At 44.0% G+C, this 12,522-nt stretch overlaps 1 protein-coding gene across 2 annotated transcripts in view; it reads left to right on the forward strand.

Moving 5' to 3' along the window:
- The first annotated feature begins 366 nt into the window (after positions 1–366).
- Positions 367–12,522, forward strand: part of adgrl2b.1 (adhesion G protein-coupled receptor L2b, tandem duplicate 1) — an 82,117-nt gene continuing 69,961 nt past the window's right edge. For both annotated transcript variants that reach the window (XM_076293588.1, XM_076293587.1), the window contains exon 1: positions 367–929. The gene's annotated coding sequence lies outside the window, so the exon portion shown is untranslated. The remainder of the gene's footprint in view (positions 930–12,522) is intronic.

Below are 12,522 nucleotides of genomic sequence, written 5' to 3' on the forward strand. Positions count from 1 at the left end.
CACACTGACTGTCTAAAAATGTTGAAAACATTTTCAACCATTTTCACTGACATTAAAATTGACTGTGAGATGGGACTACAACACAATCTAAATTTATATTATTATCTACAGGGCATTTTTGCTGAATTGTGCAATTGGTCGGAAAATGCGTTGTGGATTTCGGTCTCTTAGTGCTGTGATTAATTTTGTTTTGTAGCGCACTGCTTTGTTATGGAGATGATGTCGGGGAGAGGAGCCACTCCGGATCCTGCTGGCTCCTCCTCTCCGTCTTTTTCGGCTAGCTCCACAGCCAGCTGCTGCAGAGAAGGCACCCGGCGCACCGTGTTTTTTGCCTTGTTTGCTCCAATAGTCGCACTGCCTGCGCAGTGGATGGAGCAGGGGTCCTTTCAAGTTACAGACCTGGCACTATCCGATTCTCCGGGCATTTTTGCCAAGTCTGACCATTCGATATTTGTGGAGTCTATGACAATGGATTGACAAAGGCGACAGATGAGATGCGCTCTTCTAAATTTTGAGTAGCCTTTCCGGCTGCATAGCACGAGCTTTAATTATTCCTGTCCATTCGTCTTACTACGCTAACACTGGGTCGCGGAGTTTCTTCAAATACGTTGTATTTTCAAGTGTCGGCAGAGGGATGCGCCGCAAGGAGAACTAATCATTTAGATTTAAGAGGCATCTGGGATGGAGTTCGTCCGATTTGCGGCAATGCACGGACTTGGAGAAAGACCTGCTACGTGATAGAGCACGATTTGTCCTGAAGAAGTGTAGAATGCATCGGAACCATTCAAGTCTTTGTGCTGCCTACTGAGCCGCGTTTCAGGGGTCCACCACTGAAAGGCTGCCCACTTCAGGTCTGCTTTGGCTGTCCCACATCGTCTCGGGCTGCGTCAGATATAACAAAAAGCCACACTGGAACAACCCAATACTTTGTAAGTAGGTTATTTTCTGTCTTTGCTCCTTTCTTACACTTACAGAAATGTTTTCACTTCCACTGATAGGTGTTCACTTCCTCACTCCAAACTGGACAGTAGTCTTTCTGTTCTCTCATGGCAGGGAAGCTTCTCTATGTTTAAAAATGTACTTTGTTGAAGGCAGGTATACGGAAGTTTGTCCATTTACAGGTTACCATAAGAAGTATATATCACGGCCTTAAAGTTATGGGCAGTCATTGTAGGATACGATCGACTCGCTCACTGATCTGGCAGCCCTCGTAAGTGAATTCGCTTGGTTTTGTCCAGGTAGAGTAGTTTCGGTCCAGTATAATAGAGGTAGCCGTTTGAGAGGCCTACCAGGGGTCCTCCTAAAAAAGAGCCGTTTCTTAAACCCGAAAACTCCAGATGTGGATATTTGCTGCCTTCTCTCCAATCTTAGCTGGATTGTGGTGGTGTATTTATTTCACGGAATATGTTTTTACCGAACAGGTAATACATGAAAGATAGGCCTACAGGTTCGCCTTTACGCGTTGAATTAACTTTCTCTTGTTTAATACATAAGTTGTTTAGGCTATTTGTGACACGTTTAATTTGACCAAAACCTTATCCTATTTTATAATAGACTATTGGAAAACCAAAGAAACTGGAGACTAAACGAGGCACGGTTTTACAGAGTCTGTAAATGTTAAGATTCAGACGAGACCCATTTGAGCTGGTAAAATTAGATCATTAGACTGCACATGTATAATTCACCTATATCTAAGCTTATGTCAACTGTATGCTGAAGTCACACGCACGAACGCGCGCACACACACACACTGATCTGACCGCCCCCCCCCACACACACACACACACACAGACGCAGCGAGAGAGGGGGGGGGGGTGCAGAGGCCTACTAGAAAGTCTAGACCCTAGTGATTTATTTTCCGATCATTATGAGTAGGCCTAGCCTATTGTCGCTCTACAACCACAATGTAGTTGAGCGAAGTCTGTAAACATGAACAGATAATCGTCGGCCTACAGGAAATAATAAATGACTATGCTATGTGAAAATGCCTAAGGTCGATTCAAAGGACATCTTCATTTGTTTGTTTTTATTGATTTGGTCTAGGCCTACTCGTCATTTCAAGAGTCAGTTTCAGACATGCAGTCTCGAAATTGCCTGGCAAGTCGGCCTATATGTCAGAGATTAGAGTATAGGCCTAAAGATTTAGTTTGATAATATATATATATATATATATATATATATTACACTATAACACTTTGTCGCAATCATAGCCAGTCTTCCCTAGCCATTCCTTATAATTTATCCAGTCTACACATTGTAAGTCATTATAACTTAATTTAAGTCGCTGCAGAACATAGCCTGCTCATGTGCATGGGAATTGGCCCATAGGCAGTTTTGCGATTCATTGTAGCAGGTCTACTTAGGTTTCACATTGATTTATGCACCCGCTTGAAAATTAACTGACTATCCTTGCGCCACTTACAGTAGAGCTAATTAGCGCGAACTTGTAGGTATAGTCTCTCTTCACCCATTGACGCATTCATTCATTGATTCCAATGTTGCAACTGTCAGGCAAGGAATTCTCCAGAACAAATGTTCCGTTGTTAGGTTTGCCTTCTCCCCTCCCCCGTTCCCCAGGCGCGCTGTGATTTGGTCCATTTGTTCTGGCCGTCTTTAGAGGAAGTGCCATCTCATCTCACATCAACTCCCTGCAAATGGTTTGAATTTATGCGAGTGTGAATTTTCGCCTTTTTTCCAAGTTCCAATTTACATATCAAAGTGTCCCTATCTCAATACAGAACTTGAGTTACCATCCCCCAGTTTCGCCACAGTGGGTGAGGTTGAGAAAACGAGTAAAGGACTGCGGGCCGATGGGTAGCCTAGACTCTGTAGTAGTCTACAGTAGGCCCACCAGTGCCCAATTCTATTCATTCAATCGATAACTCACTTTTACAATTGCCCTGTGCGTCGGTACTTTTCCCCTCGAGGTTTTATTCCTCATTACCATCTATAATTATTGGATGGCGCATTGTATCTACACTTGTGCGTGGGCTTGCTCCAAGTAGAAAAAAAGAAGGCCCATCGACTTGCGCGGGGAGAGTAATATTTTATGGGTTTTACTTTTTTAGATCACCTAAAAAAACAGTCTAGCACTGCAATAATAAACAGAAGTTTGCGTTGTTTCAAATTAACAGTTATTTTCAATTGTTAGGGCAAGGGCCTGGAAGGGCAATTAAGGTAGGGTTTTGATTGATATTTTAAATTTTGAGTCCAACAAAAATAAACATATATTTTTTAGCTCCAATCTTAAATATATTTTGTATTATAGTGTTCACTGTTCTGGGTCTTTTAAAATTAGAATTACAAGGCCAAGCATGGGTGCACTTTTACACTCACACACCGAACACAATCAGAAGTAAACAGAAGCAATAACAAACTGCAATGATAAACATTCTTAATTGTCAAATTAATAAATAAATATTCTTAATTGCCAGTCAACATGTTCGAGAATTTTCTCCATTCCAAATGAGGTTGCTGTTATATGGATGGTAAGAGGAGAGAAAGTAATGAAGTAGGATTGTTTTTTTTTTTACGGGTCAGACAATTATGAAGGAATTTTGAGGATGTCTATTACACACTCACACATACATGCACCAACACACACACACACACACTCACACACACACACACACACACACACACACAAACATAGGGAGTGAGAACGAGAGAAAATGTCACCTGCTAGGCTCAATCACAGCAGGTTGGTTTGACAGCTGTCTCTGTGTGTTTGCCTGACACGTTCCATGTCAAAAGTGGGAGAGAAGCTGCAGGAAAGTGAGGATGAGAGGGGCAGAGCGAATGAGACTGCAGTGTGAGGAACAAGCCTGGATGGGGTGATAAGTGTAAGCAGTGATAATCATGGCAGCAGTTATCCACCACTGTTGAATAACGCTGCGGGGAAGAGTCAACGCTGAAACAAATAGGCCTGTCTGCTGGCTAGTTGAAAGCGTCGGTTGAGAAGATTGAGTGTTGTGGGCTGTATTTGTCTGGTAGGAAGCACAGACCGTTTTAAACAAGCCAAGTGTGTGTGTGTTTGTGTGTTTATGTGTGTTTATGTGTGTGTGTCTGTCTGTGTTTGTGTGTATGTGCGTGCCTGCGCCTTGGTGTTTTTGTGTTGTCTGTATATTTGTGTTTGTTTATATTGTTTATCTACTTATTTGTGTTTGCACCATGCGATCATGCTGTGCTAGTAAGTATACTCATCAAATGATCCCTGCCAGCCTCTTTAGATCTGCCACACTAACTTAGTGAATTTATATTTTGTTTCCCTGACAACATATTAAAGCCACCATTAGTTCTTCTCGTTGACTGTGTGTGAACAGACAGAGTTTGCAGTCCAGCCTTGCATGGACCATTAGCTAGAGTATTCCTTACTGTTCCTTACTGTTATTTACAGTAGACCAACACATCACGCCACATACGGTCTATACCAGGGAATGATCTGATGACTGGTGAAGTGGGTCATGGGTCTGTCCCAAGGGCCAGGTTTGTCCTTGTCCGTGCTGCTTTTTTAGAAAACAGCCCCGCTCTGTGTCTTTTAAATACCCCTGCTGGTGCAGATGCTGATTTTGGGTGATGGATAGTTAAGAGGTCTTTTCAGGTTTACGTTTAACCCTCTCGGCTCCTGCAAAGCTCACTGTATGAGCCGCCAACCAGGGGTGTGATGAATGGGCCAGGGTCCTTCGGCTCCATATATCAGGGGATTAGCATTGACCTGTGAGATGTCTTGACTGCCCTCTGGGCTTCTCCCCTGCAACAAATGGCTGCCATTAGCGAGAGAGGACATTGCTGAGGTCTTCGGAGGGTAGAGTGATAATACACCTTAGCCTTGGCGGTTTTTCACACGCACACAAGAGCAAGGGGTGAAGGGGTTGGGTCGCACACAACACACATGTTAGTGTTACCGACGCATCGCTTTGAAATCTGAGAAATATACACTGCAGCCCCCCCAGTGGCAAAAAACAATGTTGGATGGTGCAGTCGTGATTTTCCCTATTGGTGATTTGATGTGGAATCGTGATGGAAAGCACTTGTAAGATAGCGTTATATTTTAAGGTGATGTACACCTATAGAACCTGAAAACAAAATAATGTAACTCAATGGGGTTTGCACCTCTATTGCAATCTTTATCGTATGAGATTTTGCTTCTCTGTGCTATAAGCTTTCTGGACAGCACTTCAGAAATAGAGCAATGATATTGACTCCAGCATATTGAATGGTTAACTATGGCTATTACCCTCTTGCCACAGCACCCGAAGACACAAAATCATTGGTTAGCTGAGGATGTAGACTGTAATTTTCAAAGAATTGATAGCTTATTTCTATGTAGGCCTATAATGGGAAGATTTCATTGGATGGAAAAAAAGAACAAGTGAACTGAAGCGTGTTATGACAACTTCCTTTTAGGTATCTCAGAAAATGCCAGGTCTCCCGCTATGTCGCCCATTAGCTTTGACCGGTTTATCCTTAAGGATAAAAAAGGCACCCAAGATAACCGGTGGCCGTTTCTGCAGGAGGACCACTATAGCGCAATGACTGTCTCAGCCCAGTGTATAAAGTGTCAGGAGTGGATGGGGTTGTGATAGATATCAGGTAGTTTAAAGACACAGTCAGACTCCCTCAGGACCATTGATCGTCAGTACAGCTCTCTCCCGTGTGATGTATGCCTTTTTTATACGCTCTGTGTGATGTGATATTGTCAGAGGGTCCTTGAATGGTCCTTGGCCCCTGGATTGGCAGCCCTTCATGTAATGTCTGTGTTGTTACATGGCAGTGCTGAATTCTGCAAGCCGAACTGACGTGGATGAAAGGCCTCTCCTTAAGACCCACTTTCACACGAGAACCGACTGGTAGAAATACTATTGTTTGCCTGCAAAAACGATCAGAAAAGACAGATGTGTCCAGACTTTTCAAGTCAGACTTATTTCAACACAAACGTAAAGAATGTTTGTGCAGCAACATTACCTGTGTTGTGATTGTAGGTGTGCCAACGTACCTTGCAGCTGTAGCACTTCCTCATTGTATGGAACCGTAGTTGTTTATTGACTTATTTGCAGTATCTTGAGAATTTCAGTGTGCTTTTAGTTTACTGTGGCATTTTCATACTCATTATAACTGTTATATTATTTTTGTTGATAAGTGTAGGCTGCAAAGACTTGGGTCTGAACGTTTATCATGCAATGACAAAAATTCCCTTGGAGATAAGTGTCAAAGAATCGTCACTGAGAACTTCATAGTTGGATTTGTATGCCAGTAATTATCTTTGACAGACTATTTCAAAGTATTAATGCACTTTTAAGTACAACTTTTGTGATGTTTTAGCACTTTCCATTTTAATGAATCTATACAGTCTCATTAAGCACAGTTTCTATTCATCTGGGCTTTGAAATGGTCTTGATTACTGGTCTTTCATTTCAGGCTTACTGTATTTGTTAGATATGGTTTTGAGCCATCACGACCAGCTCATTGTCTCAGCATGGTTGGAAAAGCCAGGCGTCTCTCCTACACGCGCTAAGTGCAGGTGTGCTAGTGATGAGAGCCTATTTATAATTTGGGTGTCCAATAAAAGATTCCGATGGAAAATGTCGGCGGGCAGACTGAAAGTAGCACTGAAAACGCAACACGAGAGCTAAAACAAGACCCTCTAAATCACCCACTCACCCTTGATTGGCGCTGATTTGTTCCATTTCAAAAGGCCTCCTGAAGAAGCAGAGACTGTCGCCGTCACTGTTTAAACTTGTTAAGGGAGAGCCCGCTGTTGATCACCCAGGCAAATTATATCTTGAATACTGTTTTGGAAGAGGGATTGTGATTGCTGATTGCGGCGTGTTTTAATTAGGAAAGTCATAAGCGGCTTCTCTTCTGATGAGCATGGTTAAGTATCAAACACACTCATGGGATTGAGTCATTATTTCGCTAATAGTTAAGGTAATAAAAACCAGGACGAGAAGTTGTTGTTTTTCTGAGAGAAACTCCAATTATATACATGTTCTATCCTCTAGTGTGGGTAGTAAACAGAGATGGGGCTTCAGCTTGGGGCAATCATGTGAAATCATTGATCATTATGAGACATGATGGAAATAACATGGTGACAGATACCATTAATTCACTGCTTGAAGAAATATCAGATTGTGTCATTTTACTGTTAGACTGTGAATGTAGAAGAGCTCCATTTGAGCACAGTTAGAGCACAGTTAGAGCACAGTCGCTCAGGACTTGGCAAGAAAAAAAAAGATGTGCCTACAGAAATGTAGACGTGTAAATGTCCTCAGGTGATTTAGTCAAGTGAAAGACTTTACTGATAAAATGTTGTTGAGGTCAGAATTCCGTGTGCCAAATGCCACTAAGATAGAAGATACTAAGACAGACAGAAATGCTTTTGCCATATGTGGGGTCAGCTGAGCTCTAATGCAGTGGTCAACAGCTTTCTGTTGGTCTTACTGAGGTAGCTGGCTTTAATTTCTGTTAGTAGTGCTGTGCAGTTGAGTTCAAAGACCTCTGCTAGGACGTTTTAATTACACTGGAATTGGATCTAATTGATCTTGGCTTAGATGGACTTCTCTCGCTCCTTGGCCAGACTCGGTGCAAAATGGCTCTCTTCCCTATGAAGAAGCATTGGTGCTTTTAGCTCCCAACTTCTTAAGCCTCTTTGACATTTTAGGGACATAAAAATATTTCAGGCATTTGCTCCCCATATTTAAAATATTATGAGGGAAATGTTCATTATGCAATACACCAGAAAAATACACTTTAGTGGTAGATACATGACAGTCAGTTTTACTAATTATGTATCATTTGAATATCATGTATATATATACTTTGTGTAGGCATTTATTTCCGTACAACCTCCTTCAGTAGACATCTGAAGGATTGACTTGTCATAAATTGTTGACGGGGAAGATTTCCTCACTTCGGCATGGTCACATCTGTCACAGGCTCTGTTGCCACCCAGAGTGTCCTCTTACAGTGCACTTTTTCATGTGTGTGTGTGTGTGTGTCACTCAACATGCTAAAAATTTAATCGGGCTGTTAGATAATGCTTCCCGATGACAGTGAATTATTGATGGCCTTGTTCTTATGAGTGGGACAGGGCAAGCTTTTAACTCTGTGCTGCTGTGCCTCTTTCCCAGTAACTAAGGGACACTACACAAACACCCGCAGGAATGATGTACTAGAGGATATAAAAAAAAACTGGAGCAAAGGATTGGGGATTGGGGGGGGGGGGGGTTGAAAATAAAATAAGGAAGTCAGTGTCTCAGCCACTGGCAGGCTAGCCAGAGATTAAGCAAGGCCTGGTCGCAGAGAAAAGCTGTGAAAATGGTCCAACATTCTTTCTTGGAAGCGCTTTATTTGAAGCCATGAGAGGCACAGTGCTGGCGGTGTGGTGCGGCTGCCGCTGCTGCTGCTGCTGCTTTCCTTCTCTTTTCCCTCACATTTGTTGTGTCAAGACTGAAGCTATCCCTGGGCCTTACTTGTCTTCCCTGCATTTAAAGGAAACATTATTTGCAGCCTCTCGTGCAGGAGGTACACTTGCATACCTCTCACAACGCTCCCAGTGAAAATGTGCATGGGCGATTCCCCCACTTTCGTCAAGTTGAAAAGGGCTCTTTTGCTCAATGAAAACCACAGAGTTATAAATACTGGGCCAACGTGGGAAACTGGTTCGACTGCCTCGCTGATCCTCCAAGAGTCGTTATTCTGAGACGGTTGCGCCACGACTGAAAGCAGATGCAAACCTGTAGCTATTCATTTAGAGCAGCAGTGTGGTTCTCCTACTCATCAGCCCTAGACTAGATTGTTTTCAGCGCCTTGCTTCACTTTGTTACTGAGGCAAATGTGGGTCTACTGCCTCTGTGTATGTCTGTATGCTCTCTCTCTCTCTTTCTCTCTCTCTCTCTCTCTCTCTCTGTTGCTATTTCCCAGTGCGGTACATGAATGGCCGACTGTAATTTAAATCGCTTTTCACCAAGGTGTATTTCTCCCTCCACAGCAAACGCACATCAAGTTTACATTTGAATTAGCCCTTCAAAAGGATAGAGGCACAGAACTCGCTTTGCTTTGCCACAGCGATATTGCCCAAGCGAGGTGCGCAGGTGTCATAAAGAACATAGCGGTGTTGGTGTGCAAATAAACACTGGCCAGCGGAGAGTCTGAACAGTTGATCCATGCTCTTAGTGTGTCCCCCCCCCCCCCTCGCTGAGTGAATGATCACGAGCATTACTGCTTATCCTGTCTGTGGTAAATATAAGTGAGGTTGTCAAGCCAACCACAGTTTCTCTTGTAAATTGTGATTGAGTGCGAGCAAGTGTAAGCCGCGGAAGACGGGGTGGTGTGAGTGAATGAGCCGAGGGGAAGTGGAGAGGGCGCAGGAGGAGCTTGGCAGTTTGCGGGAGAATACAAATGGAACCTCTGAAAAGCTCCGATTGCAAATTAGACTACCCCTTGCCTGAGAGAGATGGGACCCTTATCACACCTAGGAGGAGTATCTTTGGTCGATAAATGAACGTGACATTTAAATAATTTTCAGTTCGGCCATATCCCAGTAAGGCATGAGGGTAATTTTATAGAAGTTCTCATTAGGGTCGCGTAACCTTTACAAATCAGCGCTGTTGGCCGTGTTCAAAGAGATGGTGTGTGTGTGTGTGTGTGTGTGTGTGTGTGTGTGTGTGTGTGTGTGTGTGTGTGTGTGTGTGTGTGTGTGTGTGTGTGTGTGTGTGTGTTGGGGTGTTTTCTTGGGGATTTTTCCTCTGCACCTCACTCCATCCATTGTCATTAGAGCAGACAGTCAACAGAGTTACCTCTCCAGGTAATGAGGCAAAGGCAATGGTGATTGCAATGATGGGGACGGCTAAGGCCCTATTAGTTCAGATGGGAGCTGTCAGTTGTCAGTAGAATCTATTATGCAGCGATAGGCCTTTCCACTGAGCAATAATGCAAATTAAAACAAAGTCGTCTGAGTTGTTTCCTCGGCCCCACATGACATTTGCGACTGGGTCATTAGCTCGCCCTAATAGTTTCCTGTTTGTGGAGGGCGTTGAAACACTGCGGAGAAGCCTGGCTGCCTCCCACTACCTTCTCCTGCCCTCCCTGAGCCTCACCCTGCAAAGTCAAGACAAGTTCTCTTTGCAAAGTGCAAACACACACACAAAAAAAAACCTTCACCTGATTGTGGCATTTACTCGCTCTCGCGGTGGCTTTTGACAAGTTTTCTGCAACACCGCCAAAGCCAAGAAAATGACATGAGATCCTTGAGAGGACAGCAGAGCCTGCAGTGGCCTTGTCAGGAATTGTCACGGCAGAGGCACAATGGCTCCGGGAGGCTTCAAATGAGAATGTGGGGTGTATCCAAGGAGATCTTCTCTATGGCTCGCCCCAACCCCGCCCCCCTCCCCCTCGGCCTTTTGTCTCGCAGCTAATCAGCCCCTTTTTTTACAGTCTGTCCATACAACATCCTCCTCCTTTTTAAAATGCTAATGCCTAATACCACAGCCTTCCAGATGCAAGGGAGCTCTGTGTTACTTGTCTTACTTCAATGTAAAATAAGTCTGTGTTGGGTGTGTGTCGGGGGTTTAGCAGGGCGGGGGCAGGTTTAGCAGGACGGGGGGTTGGTGTAGTTTCACAGATGTTGAAGTTTGAGTCAGGCAGAATTGGTGGTCTAAGCGGCAGCACACTCAGGGAAAATGCAAGCCCACGTCTTCATCTCAGATGTGTGTGAGAGTGTGTGTGTCGGCACCACTCGGACACTGCTTTACATCTAGTTTTGTTCCCCACTCATTTGATATGCATGTATGTATGCATTCGTTACCCCTCCCCACCCCCACCCCCACCCCCCCTTCTACGAACTGACAATTGAAAATAAATTAACATTCTTGCTCTTTATTTTGTCCTGCTCTAAGCCCATTGAGAATACTTGGAGGCGAACCCCCGAGAGGTCAAGCGACACTCACAAGCTGTCAATCTCCCATAGTGACCCTCCCGCCCCTTTCTTTCTGCCCTGTCCCATTCTTCTCTCCCTTCTCTTCTCTGCCATTAATTCAGTTCCTCTCGTCTTAGAAAGTTGGACTCCTTCTTTCTCTGCCATTCTTTCGCAGGGTCGCCTCCCCAGCTTGAGAGGTGCACAGGCTTTGAGGGAGGCTCACATTCATTCAGACTCAGCCGTCACAAACAGCCACATATATCATGCTGAAGCATGCTGGCTATCTCTTTCCAGCCATTTATTTTAATTATATTTTAATTGCATCCTTTCCATTTACAAGCTAGGCTATTTTTTCTCTCTATCATCCTTTTAGATAACATGAAAAATTAACCCAGTGCTGTAATTTTTTCCATCCCCTGTACTGATGACAACTCTGTCTTCTTGGGCTGTCGTTGTCTGTGGGAGCAGAAGAAAAACAGATGTAGAGTAGGTCATTATTCCCTCCTTTCTGACAAACGCCCGAATCGGGGGTGACAAGAAAGTGCAAACAGACGCAAGGAAAAAAGACAGATTCTCATGCATGGCTGTAATTATAAAGAGCGTTCAGTGAATGTGACTTTTAGTCATGCTTGACATCCAACCGCAATGCACCTGATGTCTGAAGGTATAATTATGAGCATGGTTTTGTTACTGATTGATGACATTGCTTGAATGCTCAAAGTGCCATGCCGAGCTGAATGCTGTGCGTATGAAAGGTGGAGTACAAAACCAATCCAGCGCAGTGAAAGATCAGACTTTAGAGCTGAAATAATGTGCTTTCTGAAATGAAGTTGCAATTAGTCTCTCCTGCCCACAATTTCCTTCATTATTCTTTTTTTCTTGAGTGGGAGGTGTTTCTAGTTTTGCAAAAAGACCAACTGGTGAGTGCTTCAATTCATCAAGAGGTTTTTTATGTAACTTCTCAGAAGTGAAACTTGTACCCAATCCAGGATAGGATTTTGTGCTTGTGGTCATGATACCAATGTCATGAATCTCCTTTAACTCCATCTTTTAAAACTTAAAAGTAACAACATTCTCCTGTTTTGAGGCATTGTATTATACATTTCTTTAGTTGAACAACTTACTCTTGCAAACCATTTCATGCTTAAGAAAGTGCAACCCCCCCCCCTTCCCTGTAGCTACCATCCCCACAGTCCAGACACAAAAAATTATGATGCATCCATCAGGAATGGAGAGAAAGCTTCTTAATGCTAATCGGCTAATCCTTTTATTTCAAGTCGGACCAAATCCAGTCTAAAATCTGCCAAACAAAACGGTGTTTAGGGGGATGATAATAGTTGGCTCCTGCGCTTAAGCTTAAAGGCATAAAGAGAGTGTGTCCCCTCAGCGGGGTGACGGTTTGAGCGCTCTAATGAGGGGTAAGGCAGCGAGCTGGTTGGCCTGTCCGGGACTCGAGACCAACACCCCCCCACCACCACTACCCCCGCCAGCCCCAACCCCCAACTTGCATCCCGCACTACTGAAGGCCGCACCCACCCACCCACTCACCCCGTGAGTATGAGTGTCTGCCAGAATCAGCGTCTCAGCCCTCTCAGCAAGCCATGGGA

Source organism: Alosa pseudoharengus, unplaced genomic scaffold (assembly GCF_046254945.1).
Source record: "Alosa pseudoharengus isolate Yale_2024_CS ecotype anadromous, Long Island Sound unplaced genomic scaffold, YU_APseudo_1.1 YU_APseudo_1.1_scf_2, whole genome shotgun sequence".
Classification (NCBI taxonomy): Eukaryota; Metazoa; Chordata; class Actinopteri; order Clupeiformes; family Clupeidae; genus Alosa; species Alosa pseudoharengus.